This window comes from Triticum dicoccoides, chromosome 2B (assembly GCF_002162155.2).
Source record: "Triticum dicoccoides isolate Atlit2015 ecotype Zavitan chromosome 2B, WEW_v2.0, whole genome shotgun sequence".
Taxonomy (NCBI): domain Eukaryota; kingdom Viridiplantae; phylum Streptophyta; class Magnoliopsida; order Poales; family Poaceae; genus Triticum; species Triticum dicoccoides.
The window spans coordinates 212,433,471-212,452,784 of NC_041383.1; positions in this window are offsets into that span (position 1 = coordinate 212,433,471).

The window sequence follows — 19,314 nt, forward strand, 5'->3', positions numbered from 1 at the left end:
AAAGGCCCCCTTTAGTCCCTGTTGGTGCCACCAACCGGGACCAAAGGCCTTGTGCTGCCCCGCGCCAAATGTTTAGTCCCACCTCGCTAGTTGAGAGGGAGCCGCACCAGTTTATAAGGTGTGGTGCGGCTCCCCTCTCGAGCTCCTCTCTAAAGTAGGCTTTCGGGCCTAACTCTGCCATCTGTGCATGTGGGCCTACTGGGCCTTCCACGGGCCTGAATCCTGGCCCATAGGGTTTCTAGTCGTATTCAGGCCGTGGTGGCCCAGTAGGTGGCATTTTTTTTTGTTTTTTTGTTTTATTTGTTGCTTTATTTAGTTTATTTTAGTTTTGGTTTATTTTTCTTTTGGTCTTTTGCTTTATTTTTTAATTCTTTTTGCTTTTAGTTTTAGAAAAATTATAAACTTTCTGTTAGTGCCATTAGTTTTCAAATCTGAAAACTCTTTTTTTGTTTTCTTTGTTGCTTTATTTATTTTATTTTGTTTCTACTTACAACAAAATACTTATTGTTGCTATTTTTTATTTTTCAGTTTTTTGTTCTGTTTTCTGCATTATTTAGTTTTTGTTGTTTTTTGCTTTGTTTTTTAATTCTTTTTGCTTTTAGTTTTACAAAAATTATAAACTTTCTGTTAGTGCCATTAGTTTTCAAATCTGAAAACTCTTTTTTTGTTTCCTTTGTTGCTTTATTTATTTTATTTTGTTTCTACTTACGACAAAATACTTATTGTTGCTATTTTTATTTTTTTCATTTTTTGTTCTGTTTTCTGCATTATTTATTTTTTGTTGTTTTTTGCTTTATTTTTTAATTCTTTTTGCTTTTAGTTTTAGAAAAATTATAATCTTTCTGTTAGTGCCATTAGTTTTCAAATTTGGAAACTCTTTTTTTGTTTTCTTTGTTGCTTTATTTATAAACCGGTGTGAGCGCCCTTCGGTTGGCGAGGTTTTAAAATTCATAGTTTTCAAATGAACTCTGAAAAAGTTGGCATAGCATGTGCATGTACAAAACGGACAATGGTATCATACTCGTCTGTTACAAAGTTGGCATGTTATCATCACAATAGTTGCGGGAGAAAGTCTTCACTTTTTCTTCGCTTGTGTCGTTTGCTTATTGCGCCGTAACCATGGATAATCTTCATCGTTTATCAGGATGCTTGGGTCAGCCTTGACTTTGAAGGGGGGAATTTCATGAAACTTTTCATACTCTTCAGACATGTCTGTCTTGCCCTCCACTCCCAGGATGTCCCTTTTTCCTGAAAGAACTATGTGGCGCTTTGGCTCATTGTATGATGTATTCGCTTCCTTATCTTTTCTTTTCCTCGGTCTGGTAGACATGTCCTTCACATAGATAACCTGTTCCACATCATTGGCTAGGATGAACGGTTCGTCAGTGTACCCAAGATTTTTCAGATCCACTATGGTCATTCCGTACTGTGGGTCTACCTGTACCCCGCCTCCTGACAGATTGACCCACTTGCACTTAAACAAAGGGACCTTAAAATCTACTCCGTAGTCAAGTTCCCATATGTCTGCTATATAACCATAATATGTGTCATTTCCATTGTCGGTTGCTGCATCAAAGCGGACACCGCTGTTTTGGTTGGTGCTCTTTTCATCTTGGTCAATCGTGTAAAATGTATTCCCATTTATCTCGTATCCTTTCCAAATCATTACAGTCGAAGATGGTCCCCTGGACAACAAGTACAGCTCATCACAAACAGTGCTGTCACCTATGAGACGTGTTTCCAACCAACTGCTGAAAGTCCTGATGTGTTCACATGTAATCCAGTCGTCGCACTGCTCTGGGTGTTTGGAGCGCAGACTGTTCTTGTGTTCATCGACATACGGGGTCACCAAGGTAGAGTTCTGTAGAACTGTGTAGTGTGCTTGAGACCAAGAATATCCGTCCCTGCATATTATTGAGTCCCTTCCAAGCGTGCCTTTTCCAGTCAGTCTCCCCTCATACCGCGATTTAGGGATACCTATCTTCTTAAGGCCAGAAATGAAGTCAACACAAAACCCGATGACATCCTCTGTTTGATGGCCCATGGAGATGCTCCCTTCTGGCCTAGCGCGGTTACGAACATATTTCTTTAGGACTCCCATGAACCTCTCAAAGGGGTACATATTGTGTAGAAATACGGGCCCCAGAATGACAATCTCGTTGACTAGATGAACTAGGACGTGCGTCATGATATTGAAGAAGGATGGTGGGAACACCAGCTCGAAACTGAAAAGACATTGCGCCACATCACTCCTTAACGTTGGTACGATTTCTGGATCGATCACCTTCTGAGATATTGCATTGAGGAATGCACATAGCTTCACAATGGCTAGTCGGACGTTTTCCGGTAGAAGCCCCCTCAATGCAACCGGAAGCAGTTGCGTCATAATCACGTGGCAGTCATGAGACTTTAGGTTCTGGAACTTTTTCTCTGGCATATTTATTATTCCCTTTATATTGGACGTGAAGCCAGTCGGGACCTTCATACTGAGCAGGCATTGAAAGAATATTTCTTTCTCTTCTTTCGTAAGAGCGTAGCTGGCAGGACCTTTATACTGCTTCGGAGGCATGCCCTCTTTTTCGTGCAAGCGTTGCAGGTCCTCTCGTGCCTCAGGTGTATCTTTTGTCTTCCCATACACGCCCAAGAAGCCTAGCAGGTTCACGCAAAGGTTCTTCGTCACGTGCATCACGTCGATCGAAGAGCGGACCTCTAGGTATTTCCAGTAGGGTAGGTCCCAAAATATAGATTTCTTCTTCCACATGGGTGCGTGATTCTCAGCGTCATTCAGAACAGCTAGTCCGCCGGGACCCTTTCCAAAGATTACGTGTAAATTATTGACCATAGCAAGTATGTGATCACCGGTACGCATGGCGGGCTTCTTCCGGTGATCTGCCTCGCCTTTGAAATGCTTGCCTTTCTTTCGACATTGATGGTTGGTCGGAAGAAATCGACGATGGCCCAGGTACACATTCTTCCTGCAGCTTGCCAGGTATATACTATCGGTGTCAAGTAAACAGTGCGTGCATGCGTGGTATCCCTTGTTTGTCTGTCCTGAAAGGTTACTGAGAGCGGGCCAATCGTTGATGGCCACGAACAGAAACGCCTTTTGGTTAAATTCCTCATGTTTGTGCTCATCCCACGTACGTACACCGTTTCCATTCCACGGCTGTAAAAGTTCTTCAACTAATGGCCTTAGGTACACATCAATGTCGTTGCCGGGTTGCTTAGGGCCTTGGATGAGAACTGGCATCATAATGAACTTCCGCTTCATGCACATCCAAGGAGGAAGGTTATACATACATAGAGTCACGGGCCAGGTGCTGTGATTGCTGCTCTGCTCCCCGAAAGGATTAATGCCATCCGCGCTTAAAGCAAACCATACGTTCCTTGGGTCCTTTGCAAACTCATCCTAGTACTTTCTCTCAAGTTTTCTCCACTGCGACCCGTCAGCGGGTGCTCTCAACTTCCCGTCTTTCTTACGGTCCTCACTGTGCCATCGCATCAACTTGGCATGCTCTCCGTTTCTGAACAGACGTTTCAACCGTGGTATTATAGGAGCATACCACATCACCTTCGTAGGAACCCTCTTCCTGGGAGGCTCGCCATCAACATCACCAGGGTCATCTCGTCTGATCTTATAGCGCAATGCACCGCATACCGGGCATGCGTTCAGATCCTTGTAGGCACCGCGGTAGAGGATGCAGTCATTAGGGCCTGCATGTATCTTCTCAACCTCCAATCCTAGAGGGCATACGACCTTCTTTGCTGCGTATGTACTGTCGGGCAATTCGTTATCCTTTGGAAGCTTCTTCTTCATTATTTTTAGTAGCTTCTCAAATCCTTTATCAGGCACAGCATTCTCTGCCTTCCACTATAGCAATTCGAGTACGGTACCGAGCTTTGTATTGCCATCTTCGCAATTGCGGTACAACCCCTTTTTGTGATCCTCTAACATGCGATCGAACTTTAGCTTCTCCTTTTGACTTTCGCATTGTGTCCTTGCATCGAAAATGACCCGGCGGAGATCATCATCATCGGGCACATCGTCTGGTTCCTCTTGATCTTCAGCAGCTTCGCCCGTTGCAGCACCATCGTGCACATCGTCTGGTGCATCTTGATGTTCAGTAGCATCACCGTATTCAGGGGGCACATAGTTGTCATCGTACTCTTCTTCCTCGCCGTCTTCCATCATAACCCCTATTTCTCCGTGCCTCGTCCAAACATTATAGTGTGGCATGAAACCCTTGTAAAGCAGGTGGATGTGAAGGATTTTCCGGTCAGAGTAAGACTTCGTATTCCCACATATAGGGCATGGACAACACATAAAACCATTCTGCTTGTTTGCCTCAGCCACTTCGAGAAAATCATGCACGCCCTTAATGTACTCGGAGGTGTGTCTGTCACCGTACATCCATTGCCGGTTCATCTGCGTGCATTATATATAATTAAGTGTGTCAAAAATCATTACAGAACATCATGAATAGATAATTAAGTGACCAAATTAATAGAAGTTCATCATCACATAAAAACCAAAGTAGATACATAGTTCTCATCTAACAACATAAAGCTCTGCAGAGCATCTAAATTAATTAAACCATACATTGAAACTATGTAAAACATTTCAATGCGAAAACAAATGCGATCATAATCGCAACCAAGGTAACAACTGATCCAACGGCATAATGATACCAAGCCTCGGTATGAATGGCATATTTTCTAATCTTTCTCATCTTCAAGCGCATTGCATCCATCTTGATCTTGTGATCATCGACGACGTCCGCAACATGCAACTCCAATATCATCTTCTCCTCCTTAAGTTTTTTTATTTTTTCCTTCAAGAAATTGTTTTCTTCTTCAACTAAATTTAACCTCTCGACAATAGGGTCAGTTGGAATTTCTGGTTCAACAACCTCCTAGATAAATAAAATCTATGTCACGTTGGTCGGCATAATTTTCATAAACAATAAATGAACCAATAGTTATGAAAAGATAATATATACCACATCCGAATCATAGACAGGACGAGGGCCGACGGGGGGGGATACCAAAACCATCGGCGCACTATATAAGATGCAATAATAAAAGTAAGAAAATAATACAAGTATCTATCTAAACAAACAAGTAATAATATTTTTCCTTTCAGAAAGAAGATAAGAACAAGAGGCTCACCACGGTGGTGCCGGCGATGAGATCGGCGCGGGTGATCGACGGCGGTGAAGATGGGGACGGGGCGTGACGGACCGCTAAACCTAGATAAATATTGAGGAAAATGGAGATTGGCGGTCGAGCTTGGAGAGGAGAAACCTTAAGTAGTGTGGCTCGGGCATTCCATCGAACACCTTGTGTGCATAGGAGGTGAGCTAGAGCACCACCAAGCCCTCTCCCCCTCGGCCAGAAAAAACAGAGCAGTGTGCTCTGCTCTTGCGCGAGGGGCTATATATAGGCAGAACCATTGGTCCCGGTTGGTGGCATGAACCGGGACTACAGGTAACCCTTTGGTCCCAGTTCATGCCACCAACCGGGACCAATAGTGGTGGGCCAGGAGCCAGGACCATTGGTCCCGGTTCGTCCCACCAACCGGGACCAAAAGGTCCGGACGAACCGGGACCAATGGCCCACGTGGCCCGGCCGTCCCCCTGGGCTCACGAACCGGGGCAAATAGCTCCATTGGTCTCGGTTCTGGATTGAACCGGGACTAATGGGCTAAACTGGCCTGGACGAAAGCCCTGTTTTCTACTAGTGCTAGGATATGATTTATTACTTCTCTACTAAATATTTCCCTGCTCATAAGAAACAAGTTTCCTTTCGGGAAATATATAATTTTGTGCAAATCAAAGAAGAGAGTCTCCCACAAGCTTGGGGGAGGCTTCTCCGATTACTTAATGCTTTGCCTGATCATCCTCTTAAGAAAAACGAAATACTTGATATCTTTTTATAATGGACTAAGCGATGCTTCCAAGGACTACTTAGATAGTTGTGCTGGTTGTGTTTTCAGGGAAAGAACAGTGGACCAAGCTGAATTATTATTGAACAATATGTCGAAAAATGAAAATAATTGGACTCTTCCTGAGCCAATTCCTGAAGCAACTCCTGAACCAATTGAGCCAACTCCTGAGCCTACTCCTAAACCTACTCCAAAGAAGCGAGGTGTTCTATTTCTCAGTCCTGAAGATATGCAAGAGGCAAAGAAATCAATGAAGGAGAAAGGTATTAAAGCCGAAGACGTTAAGAATTTACCTCCTATTGAAGAAATACATGGTCTTAATATACCGCCTGTTGAAAAAACACATTTTCTTGATAACCCGACACATGTAGTAAAGGTAAATTCTCTCTATAGATATGATAAAGTTGAAATCACGTCTACTAAATTTCGTAGCCAGTGCTTAGATGAATTTGATGACCTTATGGATAAACAAGCAAATTTCAATGATTATGTTAGTATACAGTTGAAAAATAATGCTTATATGATAGGACGCTTGAGTGATTATTTGTCTAGAGTTAAGGGTGAACTTAAACTCGCGAGTAAACATGCTTCTATGGTTACTACTCAAGCTGAACAAGTACTTAAGGCTCAGAATGAAATACTATATGAACTAAATAACAAACATGATTTTTCTGTTAGAGTGGCTACTAGAACTGGTAAAATGACTCGGGAACCTTTGTATCCTGAAGGCCACCCTAAGAGGATTGAACAAGATTCTCAGAATAATAATCTAGATGCTCCTAGTTCCTCTAAGAAGAAGAAAAAAAAATGATAGGACTCTACATGCTTCTAGTGAACCTGTTGTAGACACACCTGAGAATCCCAATGATATTTCTATTTCGGATGCTGAAACACAATTAGGTGATGAACATGAACCTAGTGATAATGTTAATGATAATGTTCATGTTGATGCTCAACCTAGTAATAACAATGATGTAGAGATTGAACCTGTTGTTGATCTTGATAACCCACAACCAAAGAATCAACGTTATGATAAAAGAGATTTTGTTGCTAGGAAGCATGGTAGAGAAAGAGAACCATGGGTTCAGAAACCCATGCCCTTTCCTCCTAAACCATCCAAGACAAAGGATGATGATGATTTTGAGCGTTTTGCTAAAATGATTAGACCTATTTTCTTATGCATGCGCTTAACTGATATGCTTAAAACAAACCCTTATGCTAAATATACGAAAGATATTATCACTAATAAGAGGAAAATACTTGAAGCTGAGATTTCCACCATGCTTGCCAACTATACCTTTAAGGGTGGAATACCTAAGAAACTTGGTGATCTCGGAGTGCCCACTATACCTTGCTCCATAAAAAGAAATTATGTTAAAACTGCCTTATGTGATTTAGGAGCAGGTGTTAGTGTTATGCCTCTTTCCTTGTACCGTAGACTTGAATTAAGTAAGTTGACACCTACTGAGATATCTCTGCAAATGCCTGACAAATCAACTGCTATACCTGTCGGCATTTGTGAGGACGTGCCTGTTATTGTTGCGAATGTTACTATCTTAACAGACTTTGTCATTCTTGATATCCCGGAGGATGACAGTATGTCGATCATCCTTGGTAGACCCATTTTAAATACTGGAGGTACTGTTATTGATTGAAACAAAGGCAATGTCACCTTTCATGTTAATGGAAATGAGCACACGGTACATTTTCCGAGGAAACAACCTCAAGTTCACAACATAAATTCTATTGGGAAAATTTCATCAACTATATTTGGAGGTTTTGAATTTCCTCTTCCTAGTGCAAAGAAAAAGTATGATATTCTTATTATTGGGGATTTTCATATCCCTGTTGAGGTAACCTAGTGTCACTTTGAAATTTCTCCGGTTTTATGTGATTCGGAATGAGTTTGTTAACAAGACTTAATCAACCTTGTTAGTGGATTCCTTTTGATGATCATGAGATGGGTGAAACTAGAAGGCACAACCTTATGTACCCTCTCTTTAATTTATGTTACTTAGAATAAATAAAGTAGAAATAGAATATTATGTCTGTTTTCTGAATTATCCATGCAATAAAAAATATCCCGAAAATAAAAGTGCTCGAAATGCCCTGCAAATTCAGTATGATTTTTATGGAATATTTGAGGATTTTAGGCACTGAGAACACTGTAGGGGGTCAACCACCTCGCCACGAGGGTGGAGGGTGCCCCCCTATCTTGTGGGCCCATGGTGGACCCCCTCCACTTATTCCTGCACCCACACACTTCTTCTTCCTCCCAAAAACATCCCCATCCAGCTCAAGCACGAGTTCTAGCTCATTTTGCTGTGATTTTCGATCTCTTTGCTCAAAGCTCCATTCACAAAACTGCTTTGGGAGATTGTTGCTTGGTATGTGACTCCTCCATTGATCCAATTAGTTTTTGTTCTAGTGTTTTATTTATTGCAAATACTTGCTGCCTTGGTGACCCTGTTCTTGAGCTTGCATGTTAAATTTATGAGGTCCCAAGTAATTCTAATGCATGATATAGGCTCTAGGCACTTGTAGGAGTAGTTGCTATCAATCTTGTTCAGTTTTATTTACTTTCATTTTGAAGTTACTAAAAATTTCAGAATTTTCAGAAAATGAAGGGGTGGCTTTTGAGGGGCTCTTCTAGCCAAGCCTCCAAGGATAAGCAAGCCAAGGAGAAAGAAAAGGCCAAGTATAATATTCCTCGCATAGCGGAAGTAAGGCCTTGTGAGTGGCCATGTGATAATTACTTGAGAGCAGCCGGGATTTATGAAGACTTTTATTCTTAGGCTGAAAATGTTGGCCTCGTCGACTTCTGCCATGACCGGATCAAACAGTATCTCTTGCTTACCAATACATTCGTGCAAAACTTTTATTATCACCCTAAGAAATCACCTCCTTCAGTATCTTTTCATTTATATGACGAGGTTAGGGAAATGTCATTATGTAATTTTTGCGCGGTTTGTAGAATACCCTTTGAGGGTAGGTTAGATGAACCACATCGTAAAGATGTGGATGGTTTCATTGATACTATTACTGTAGGGGAACCGAAGAAGGGTTCCAATGCAAGAATCACTAGCATACACTTTCCTGTTTTACGCTACTTTCCTTTATTTGCTAGTCGATGCCTAATTGGTCGTGGAAATAGCGGAAACTTCAATGTTCTAGATATTATTATTCTGCTTCATGCCTTATTTGGTGATAACACTTTTAGTATGGGTGCCGTTATTGCCAAACGGTTAAGTCTAAACCGTACAAAGGGCCCCATCTTTGGAGGTATCTATGTTGCACGTCTTGCTAAATATTTCGAGATACCTATTAGACATGAGGAGGAAGAGGAGACATCTATGCCTCTTACCCTTTTAGATTACAAGAGCATGGTAGCTCATGAGTTTATTGTTGACAACGATGATAAGATGCTTCTGTATAACCTGAGATTTAATAAGAAACACAATGAGATTATTAACCTCACTACAAAAAAAAGACACATCCGTGACATTTTGGGCCGAACGAAATTTTTTCCTGTCATACATATGACACTTCTATAACGATAATTGTGACAAAACCCGGTATCATCATAGATGTGGTGGGCTCCTCCTTCTATGACAAAAAAACATGACAGAAAATGGGCTTTTCGTCCTGGGTGGGCCGGAGACGCAGCTGCATGACATTCTTTGGGCTGCCCATGACGGAAAAAACCGTGGTAGAAGCGAGGGCGAGGAAAATTTCGGGGAGTTCCCAGTTACGGTGGGAGGTCGAGGGCCGAGCGATGCGCGTTTCTCTCGTACACGTACGCGCGTGTGTGCGAGGCGTTGGCTCTAACTGAACCCGAGCGAGGCGTTGGGCTCTAACTGAACTCGAGCGATAGCACTACAGGCTATGCGTTACTGAACCCGAGCGATCAATCGATGGCTATTAACTGAACCCGATCGAGCGATTCCTTCGCTACTGCTGCTAACTGAAGCCGATCGATTGGATGAACAGTGAGCATTGCGGGGGAGGTGGATGAATAGTGAGCGGTGGCGTTGCCTCTGGATGAACAGGACACAGTGGTGTGGAGGGTTGGATGAATAGTAGACGGGGGAGGGGTGCCCGTGGAGGGGTGGATGAACAGGACCCTGTGGTGTGGAGGGCTGGATGAACAGTAGACGGTGGAGGGGTGCCCGTGGAGGGGTGGATGAACAGGACCCCGTGGTGTGGAGGGCTGGATGAAAAGTAGACGGTGGAGGGGTGCCCATGGAGGGGTGGTTGAACAGTAGCCGATGGAGTAGCGCGCGGTGGAGGCTGGATGAACAGGAGCCCGTGGAGGCTGGAGGAGGTCGACGGTGGAGATGAACAGTATCTCGTGGAGTCCCGTTTTGCAGTACGCCACACCCCTCCCGATAAACAGGACCCCCGTTTCGACCGTAGCGCTCCAACACAAGTCGGTTTCGTCCGTTTTGCGGTATGCCACACCCCTCCCGATCAACAAGACCCACGTTTCGACAGTAGGAAGTCTGTTTCCTCCGTTTTGCGGTATGCCAGACCCCTCCCGATCAACAGGACCCCCATTTCGACCGTAGGAGGTCCGTTTCCTCCGTTTTGCGGTACGCCAGACCCCTCCCGATGAACAGGATCCTGTTTCGAACGTGGCCGGTCGAACACAAGGCCGTTTCCTCCGTTCTGTGGTACGCCAGGCCTCGTTTCCATCGCCTGTTCCGTCCAAGCCCTCCCGATGAACACGACCACGCATTCCGTTCTGACCCAGCCGGTTGGCTCCCCATGAACACAATGACGATGTTGTTTCTCCGTTACGACCCAGCCGGTTGGCTCCCCATGTACACGAGCCCTGGTCGTATGTATATATGCGCGAGTAGGTGTTCGAGACCCCGCCTGTATGTACACATATGTGGCCGTATTTTCTTTCTTGCACCCTGGCCACTATACGTACGTGTACATGCTACGTGCGCGCCTCTACTACGACACGTGCGCGCCTCTACATCCACCAGTATATATGTATGTACACGTTCGCGACCAGAATGACAACGCTATGTACGCTTCGACCAGGTGGGTCCCGACTGTCTGGCACTTCCTTGCATGCGAAGATGTAGCTGGTGGGTCCCATCAGTCAGGGGGCGAATCGTTTTTTTCGGACGCACTTCCTTGCGTGCGAAGATGTAGCTGGTGGGTCCCAGCAGTCAGGGGGCAAATCATTTTTTTTGCCCGGACGCACTTCCTTGCATGCGAAGATGTAGCTGGTGGGTCCCAGCAGTCAGGGGGGAAACGTTTTTTTCACGAAATACGGTGGCCTGTCCGGTGGGTCCCTGCTGTCAGGTGGAGGAATAATTATTTTCCGCGTAATAAGGAGGCACTTCCTTGCTGCGGCCGTGGACCCAGCTGTCAACCTCTCCACGTACAGTCCACGTCCGATGCAAGTCATTCCTTGACCATGTTGACCATGCCGCGCCGAGAGCACCAGGGCGGTGGATGATGGCGAGGCCTAGGAAGGGGATGCCGCAGATCCGGGGAAGACGCGGCAGTGGAAGCCCGCGCAGAGAGGAGTAGGAGGGTTCACCGGTTCGGCTGCGGTGTGAGGTTGCCGTCACCGCAGAATAACAGGGGGTGTGGGTGAGTAGAGGGATGCCCTGGCCAGCAGTGGAAGTAGCACAGCCGGCCACGGGAGGCGGGAGCAGGCGGTCCCGGCGGCGCTGCTTTGGCGGCTGGAGCAAGAAGTTTAGAGATTGAAGAAACACGACGGCCGTTGGATTGATATCCAATGAACGTCTGCTAGAATCGTTTGTTGACGTATATAATAACTAAAAAAATGTTGCATATGCGTGAACTAAACAGGCCCACAAGTCAGACCACTCCTTCTTTTTTTAATAATTTATATATAGCTCATGGCAACTTCTTATGCAATTTATTACAGTTGTTTTTTTGGTTGGCGAGGGCCAATTTCGCATATTTCTGTGGGTTCCAAACTATTTTTAATACCGAAATGTCAAGCCAGATTTAAAGTACTTTGAAGATATATTTAAATTAGGTTAATGCCCAGTGAAATAGGAATCTGAAAATGTGAAAAAAAATTATAAAGTAATTGTGAATTTGTCATCTGTTTTTATATTTACAACCCATTTCATATTACTTTCAAGATTTGCAGGCGTCTTGAAAGAGTTGCAACCCATCAGGGTGTACAAAAATAAGTAGGCCTGGATTGGGTATTCTTCAGAAAAAATAAACTGGGCTCATTTTTACAAAGAAAAAATAGTTGGGCTGGTCACATGGTGAACATAAAATATAAGCCTGGGCTAGACGGGCCACAGACCAGTTCAAACCCTGCTCCGTCTCAACAATAACAAAAAAATACTGCTCGAGCAGCTACGTCCCAGGTGTCAGCCGATCTTATGTTGTTCTCTTGTCTATTGACTATATACGCTCACAATGACGTGGGTCCCAGATGTCAGGAAAACACTAGGAGGAAGCATTTTATTTTTCCATCCGCTGGCGTGGTGGGCCCCTACTGTCATCCTATCCACGTACTTCTGTCGATTCCTGTTGTTTGTTGACCATGTTGACAACGCGAGAGGGCGGCTCCGCGGCAAGCACACCAAACCGAGCGGAGGACGTCGGTGTTAATGATTTAGGAGACGGTGGGGAGACAATGCGTGCGCTGAGGTGCAGCCAGCCATGGGAGGCGGAAGTAGGCGGCCCCACCGGTGCTGGTTTAGTTTTGGTGGCAGGAGGAAGACAGGACTGAAGAAACACGACAGACTGTAAAAGCAGCAGGAGTACTTAACAACCTTAACTGAAACCAGCAGGGGAACTTAACAACCAAAGCTGAAAGCAGTATGAGTACTTATACAGGTTCAACCGTACAAAGCACACCTCGAATAGTGCTACTTTGCCTACATTTAACCAAGTGTGAGGGTGCCAAGCCCCAGGACCGCCACCCCGCGTATCCACAACCTTCTGAAAGCGGCTTCATCTCGTAATGTGGTCAATAAACAGGATATTCGCTTTAGAGCCATGGAAAAGCATGAACATAATCTTCTGTCCTATTCTCCAAGATGGACGGGCCTTCATTATTTGAGACCACCCATGAATAAGTATCTTTTCACCTCCAAGGGGAATTGAGTAGGTCGACATAAACATCATGTTGTGACCAAGCGCAAGTCTAACCCGACCATGGTCAGGCATCTGTATAGGAACAATAGAACTGGGCAGTTCCTGTTTCAAGAAGATCACAGCTGTAAAACTGTGTATAGGCAATAGTTTATGAACAACATATATAACAGAAAACAGCTCGTACCATAAGTTTCTCGACACAGTTGGACCTGTTCAACGAGTGCAGCAGTGGCACACATATCCCACGTGGCCTTCCGCCATTGAAACGCCCCACAAGGACCTCAAGACGATCAATAAAGTGTAGGAACTTGTGGATGTCGATCCAGTCAACTTCAGTGCCATCAGGAACAACCGAGTTATTACAGAGTAACAACGAGCAGACTGCTTAACTCTAAAAATACCAACACGTGCCACCAATTATAAGAAAATATTAGTTAGAAGTAGCATCTTCGTGGGAGATTTGTTGCTACTTCTAAAGTTAAATTGTGATTAGTTAGACAGAATAGGTGGATTAAGAAGTAATCAAGGCAACAAGCAAGAACCAGATACAAAACTAACATGGATGAACAATTGGAATGACGTCGGGGTGGAAGATTGCAGTGAAGATGAGACCAGGTTCTGATATTTCCATCAACATTCGTGCACCAACTTTCAGTCTGTAACACTTGAGAAAGTTTATCCAAGTTCGGCCAGAAAAAAAGCAGCGATCTTCTTGGTTCATGAACCCAACTCGGAACTTATATCCATGGCTTGTCTTCACTGTGACCATTAAAATAGTGTATTCAGTTATGGCAAGGCCGAGCATCTTGAGTACATGTGTTCTGGCAGAGAAAATAATACACTGCAGGAAAAATAATGGGAGAACACAGCATGTTCAAAAAAAAAACCACCCTCCCGGATAGAAAAGAGGATTCTAGGAACATACTGTGCGCGTTTCAAAATGTTGTGTTAGGATGAGAAGGAACAAGTGCGGCGTCTCGCAGAGGGTGCAGAAACCTGTAGGGTCCTCACACTTTGGGCACTGCAAATGAAACACACTAGATTCAGTAGGAAGAAAAATGCATCAACGGCGGCGGCTGTCATCCTAGGATTACCTGCGACCAAGAGACTTGGATTTATCGGGGATGGATGAAGAACTCGTACCTGGTTCTCCATGAGAAAACCCTATGCAATCGCCGAGAGGGGGTTTTCTCTAAACAAGCAGACGGGGGAGAAGGGGATTCAGGCCCAGTGAAATATTGCCGCTTCGTCCGTCCAGCTTACTGCTAAAGCCAGAAAGGAGGGTTTGTGATTTGACGGCTCATTGGGCATTACTGCGGCGCTATGACCGGGGTGTGTCTACCGTGCAGTTGTGCACTCTAATTTGTGCATATGGCACGTGGACCCCGTTGCCGGTTGCCCCACATATCAGCGAAAGGAAGTAGAAAGACAGGAGTAACTAGTTACACATAAATATATTTTTTGACAGAGAGATACTCCCTCTGTAAAGAAATATACAAATCTTTTATATCACAACTTTATACATAAGAAAGATCAAGGGGAATATATATAACATATATCTCTACTGTTATAAAAAACAAAGTTGGTGATGATGGTGTGCCTGCCATCCTGCAATATAAGCCGTCCGATTTATATCTGACGGATAGGAAGGGAAAATGGAAATTTTACAAAAATATACCCACACCGACTCAACATTTGCAAATAAGGCCTTCCCTCGTTCATCCTTTTCGCCCACAAGATAAACTACTCATACAAATGCATCTTGATGTTCCGTGCAATGCATGGGCATCTTGCTAGTAATTATAAAAAATAGAGTTGTTTTTAACACAGTTTAGACGAGTTGGTGATGATGGTGTGCCTGCCATCCTGCAATATAGGCCGTCCGATTTATATCTGACGGATAGGAAGGATACTAGGGCAATTTTGCAAAAAGGTACCCACACACCTATCCACATTTGCAAATAAGGCCTTCCCTCATTCATCCTTTTCTCTCACAAGATAAAATACTCATACAAATGCATCTTGATGTTACGTGCAATGCACGGGCATTATGGGAGTTCAACTTTTTCTATGGGGGTTCAGCTGAGAATATAATACTCAGACAGGCTCACGGTTCTGGACTTTGGGCCGCAGGCCCACCCTGCATGTTTGGGGGCCCATTTGTTCTACCTCAGCGCTTTTCATATTGCAAGCGATCAATACGGCGCTGGTTTTAGATGTTGTCACAAGGCGAATACACAAAATCGAATAACGCACGGCAGCTGTTGGAATGAAATCGAACGACAGTTCCTAACCGGCAATCAGAGTTGCAATTCTATCAACGATATACCATGTGATAAATAATACTGCCATACTACTTATGCACACAAGACACTTGTTTCACCATGCTAGATTATTACATCAAAATCTCTCGGAGGATAGATCAGTTCGGCAGTTGTGTGCTGCTACTGAAGAATTTCAAAGTTGATTTGGACCAGCTCTCCTTGTCGAGAAAGTTCGATTTTGACATCATCCCCTACCGCAAGATATGATTTAGATTTGAACGTTGACCATCCTTTAGCATCAACCATCATGCGACCATCATTTGTACTTACGGTATATTGAGCAGGTTCATTCACACCAAGGCTGCCCATGGTAAGAGAAACTTGGCCGCGGTCGCCCAGATTGTTGAACGACTCCCTCGTTGCTCTAGGAATTCTATGTTTGCAAACAAGAAGACATACCCAAAAGGTTAGATCAACACAGTGAATCATGTTAAACAACATGAAAAGAAAAAAGAACGAAGCACTTGGGCGGCCAATGCTTACCAAGAAGGTGGACATGTCGGTTTTCGTAAGGACTTTGGTATATGAAGTGCAAACTGCAGCCCAGTATGTTGCCGGTGCAACTGCACGGGCCAGAGCAGATGCAAGTGCAAGTGTTGGTGCAGGTACCGAAGCCGCTGCTGCTACCGGAGATGGTGCTCCTTATAGAGCTGGTGCCGGTGTCGGAGCAGGTGCCGGTGTCGATGCCCGATCCTCCGGTAGATCAGACTGATCTGCTAACGCGGTCGGTGCCCAATCCTCAGCTGGATCAGACTAACTTGTTGCCGCTGTTAGTGCTAGAGCAACTCCCGGTGCTTGATCCGTTGCTAAAGGTGGTACCGATGTGCGAGACAGCGTTGATCGTGTCTGGTCTGCTATGATCAGCTTTCTAACTTGACTAGGATCCGTGACCTTGATCCAGTCTTTTTCTTCATTTCTTCTAAACGCGAGAAGGACTAATTGTGGCATTTTTGTTAAACCAAACTGCAGTTCATCATAGGGATTTAGCTTGTACTCAGACAGCAGACTGATCCAACTTTTTCCAGTAATATAAGTGATGGACACAGCCTTCATTACTGACACGACATAAGAAGTCAAACCTGCAAAAATAGCCATCATAGAGAAAACCAAACGGTTTATTCTGTGATGAATGTCACATGGCAAAACCTGCATCATAAAATTGCAGGAAAAGAAAGAAAACATGACATTAAATCAATAAGATTTAGACAGTAAATCAATAAGATTTACTTGATGTGACATGAGTGAATCCTTACCAGGAAATCACTATGTTGAAGTACTAAACAGAAGATTGATTGTCCAACTACGGCTGGCATGCAGGGGGCATCCTACTCCCACAAGCAGGACAGTTCAAAGGTTGTGACAAATCGTATGGACTGAACATCCATGGGACTGGAAATCCTGGTGGGTGCGATAAACCCTGCAATGCATACAGATATTGGAGTGTAACCATAATTGATAAACCGTCCTCACAAAAAAGATGATCTGGATACTTCAAAATATACAGACTGAATTGAGTGGATAGACATTAGCGTAGACCATTCTCAGGACTGACCACACACCAAAAGCGGCAGTACTAATAAACAATACAAGGTTCACAAACACAAATCAAGTACTGAACAATAGTACTTACTACATACAAGCAAAGTTGCACTAATTAAACTCTGCAGACTAGTTCTTGCCACCGACCTACGGGATGAACCCCGCATAGCTGACTAGGCCATGGACTTCGTGAGAGATGTCTACATGCACCATCACCATCTTGTCAACCTTGGAGAACCTAACAGAGTGGTCTTTCCACTCATAAACATGATGATGAAGACAGGTCGCATCAGATTTGTTGGGAAGCTTTACAAGAACCACACCCTTCGTAATCGAAGGCACAGCCAGGAAATTGTTATGGTCAAGTACAACCTCGAGAACACGCCTGACAACAATGCTACAGGAAAACACTAGTTCAGGACACGTGGCGACAAGGACACAGCAGCTGGATAGTTTAGCAGTAGAACTCATCCCCAGGTCTTCCAGTTCACACGGCATGACTTTGAGAACTTCATCTTCACCGTGGACCTGGTTCTAATTCAAACAGAAACCATATTTTATTACTACCTCCGTTCAGAAATATAAGATGATTTTTGATATTATACTCCATATATGACTACATATACGCATAGAAATGAGTGAACAAAGACACTAGAACATGTCTTCAAAGGCATGAGAACAGAGGAATTACTTGCAATATCCATAACACAAGTTACTGAGGCGAATATACCCTCTTCAAAGGTAGCATTGATGTTCATAAAGTACTCCCTCCGTCCCAAAATTCTTGTCTTAGATTTGTCTAGATACGGATGTATCAAGTCACATTTTAGTATTAGATACATCCGTATCTAGAAAAATCTAAGACAAGAAATTTGGAACAGAGGGAGTAGTTGAAAGTAATCTATAAGAAATCAGTGTCAACCTCTCGCATGTTTTGGTTAAAAGAGGAATTTAGAACCGTCATTTGGCACACTAAAATCACATGCAAGATCACACAGAAAGTTGTACTACCAGTACTAGTACTGCATGTTAGATGAAAAAACACGATCAAGATCGAGAAAAAGATCGTTAACAAGAGACATTACCTGGACTTTCTTAATGAGGGATCCCGGAGAGGGGGGCTTGGACAGGGCGATGGCTTTGAGCTTGTCTGCGGTAGTCTCGGTGGGGTGCTTGCACTTCTTCGTACCATGAGCCTCGACGGTTTTGGCCAGAGCCATAGACATCACGTCGGCCGGTGCTCCAGCGTCCATCCAAGAGAGGAAGCTGAGAGAGAAGAGTGAAAGGAGGAACGAGATGAGGGAGAAGCGAAGCGAGTGGGGGTTTTCTTCCAGAGAGGAAGCTGAGAGAGAAGAGTGAAATGATGGTTGCTTCGTCCATCCAACTTAAAGCTGGAAAGGAGGGGGTTTTGTGATTTGACGGCTCATTGGGCATTACTGCGGCGCTTCGATCGGGGTAGTATACCGTCACTCTACTACGGAGTAATTTAGTGCATGGCTGGTGGACCCAGGTACTGGCTGTCCCACACGTCGGCGAAAGTGAGTAATTTAGCGCATGGCTGGAGGAGGATCCACACGGTAGATCATGTCCGCTATTTTTCTGAAGAAAAAAATCATTACAGCAAGCGTTTCCACTCTTACGACGGAGGAGTGCGAAACACGGCAGCCACTTGAACATACACAGTGCTCCTACTACTAGGCATGTGTAGTGGTTCATACGTCAGTACTAGACAATCTTGTTGCTAGTGTAGTAAGATATGACGATAACAAATGATGTTGTGCGCATGTCAACTACTCCTATATGTAACATAGTGCCGCTTTTTTGACTGTCTGGTCGAGAATGAACGGTGAGATCAATGTTAACAGAAGTAGGTCTACAGCGCACAAAGAGTACAGTGCTACAGTACTCCACGAAACATGAACCATATGAAGCACAAATAGTGTTAGGCATGGTGTATGAAGGGGAATTCCGTATGAATGGTGCACAGGATGGGAGCAAAAGTTCTCTTCTCGACCCACTTTTGGGTGTTTGACAGAGTGCATGAAGGGTGCATGAGTCCACACTAGTAGGTTAACAAAAATACATGAAGAGGAAACAACTATATTGAGATGAGAATGCAACCAAACACACCCACGCGCTTTGTGCTACAGTGACTGGTCTGCATCGTCTGAGTTTGATCCAACGGTCATGTTGCGCCGAGACATGGACATGCCCATGCAGAGGGCGCCTAAACACCACCGAAGTCCCTCTGCTTCTCGAGGCGCACGACGTTGGTGATGCAGGGTGCAACCGCTCGTAGAGCCCGCTCCCGGTCCACGGGAGCCAGCTCGTCAGAGACGACGTCCAATGGCACGAATGGATTCGGGTGACGGAGCCCTGAAAGGATTCGCCCGACAA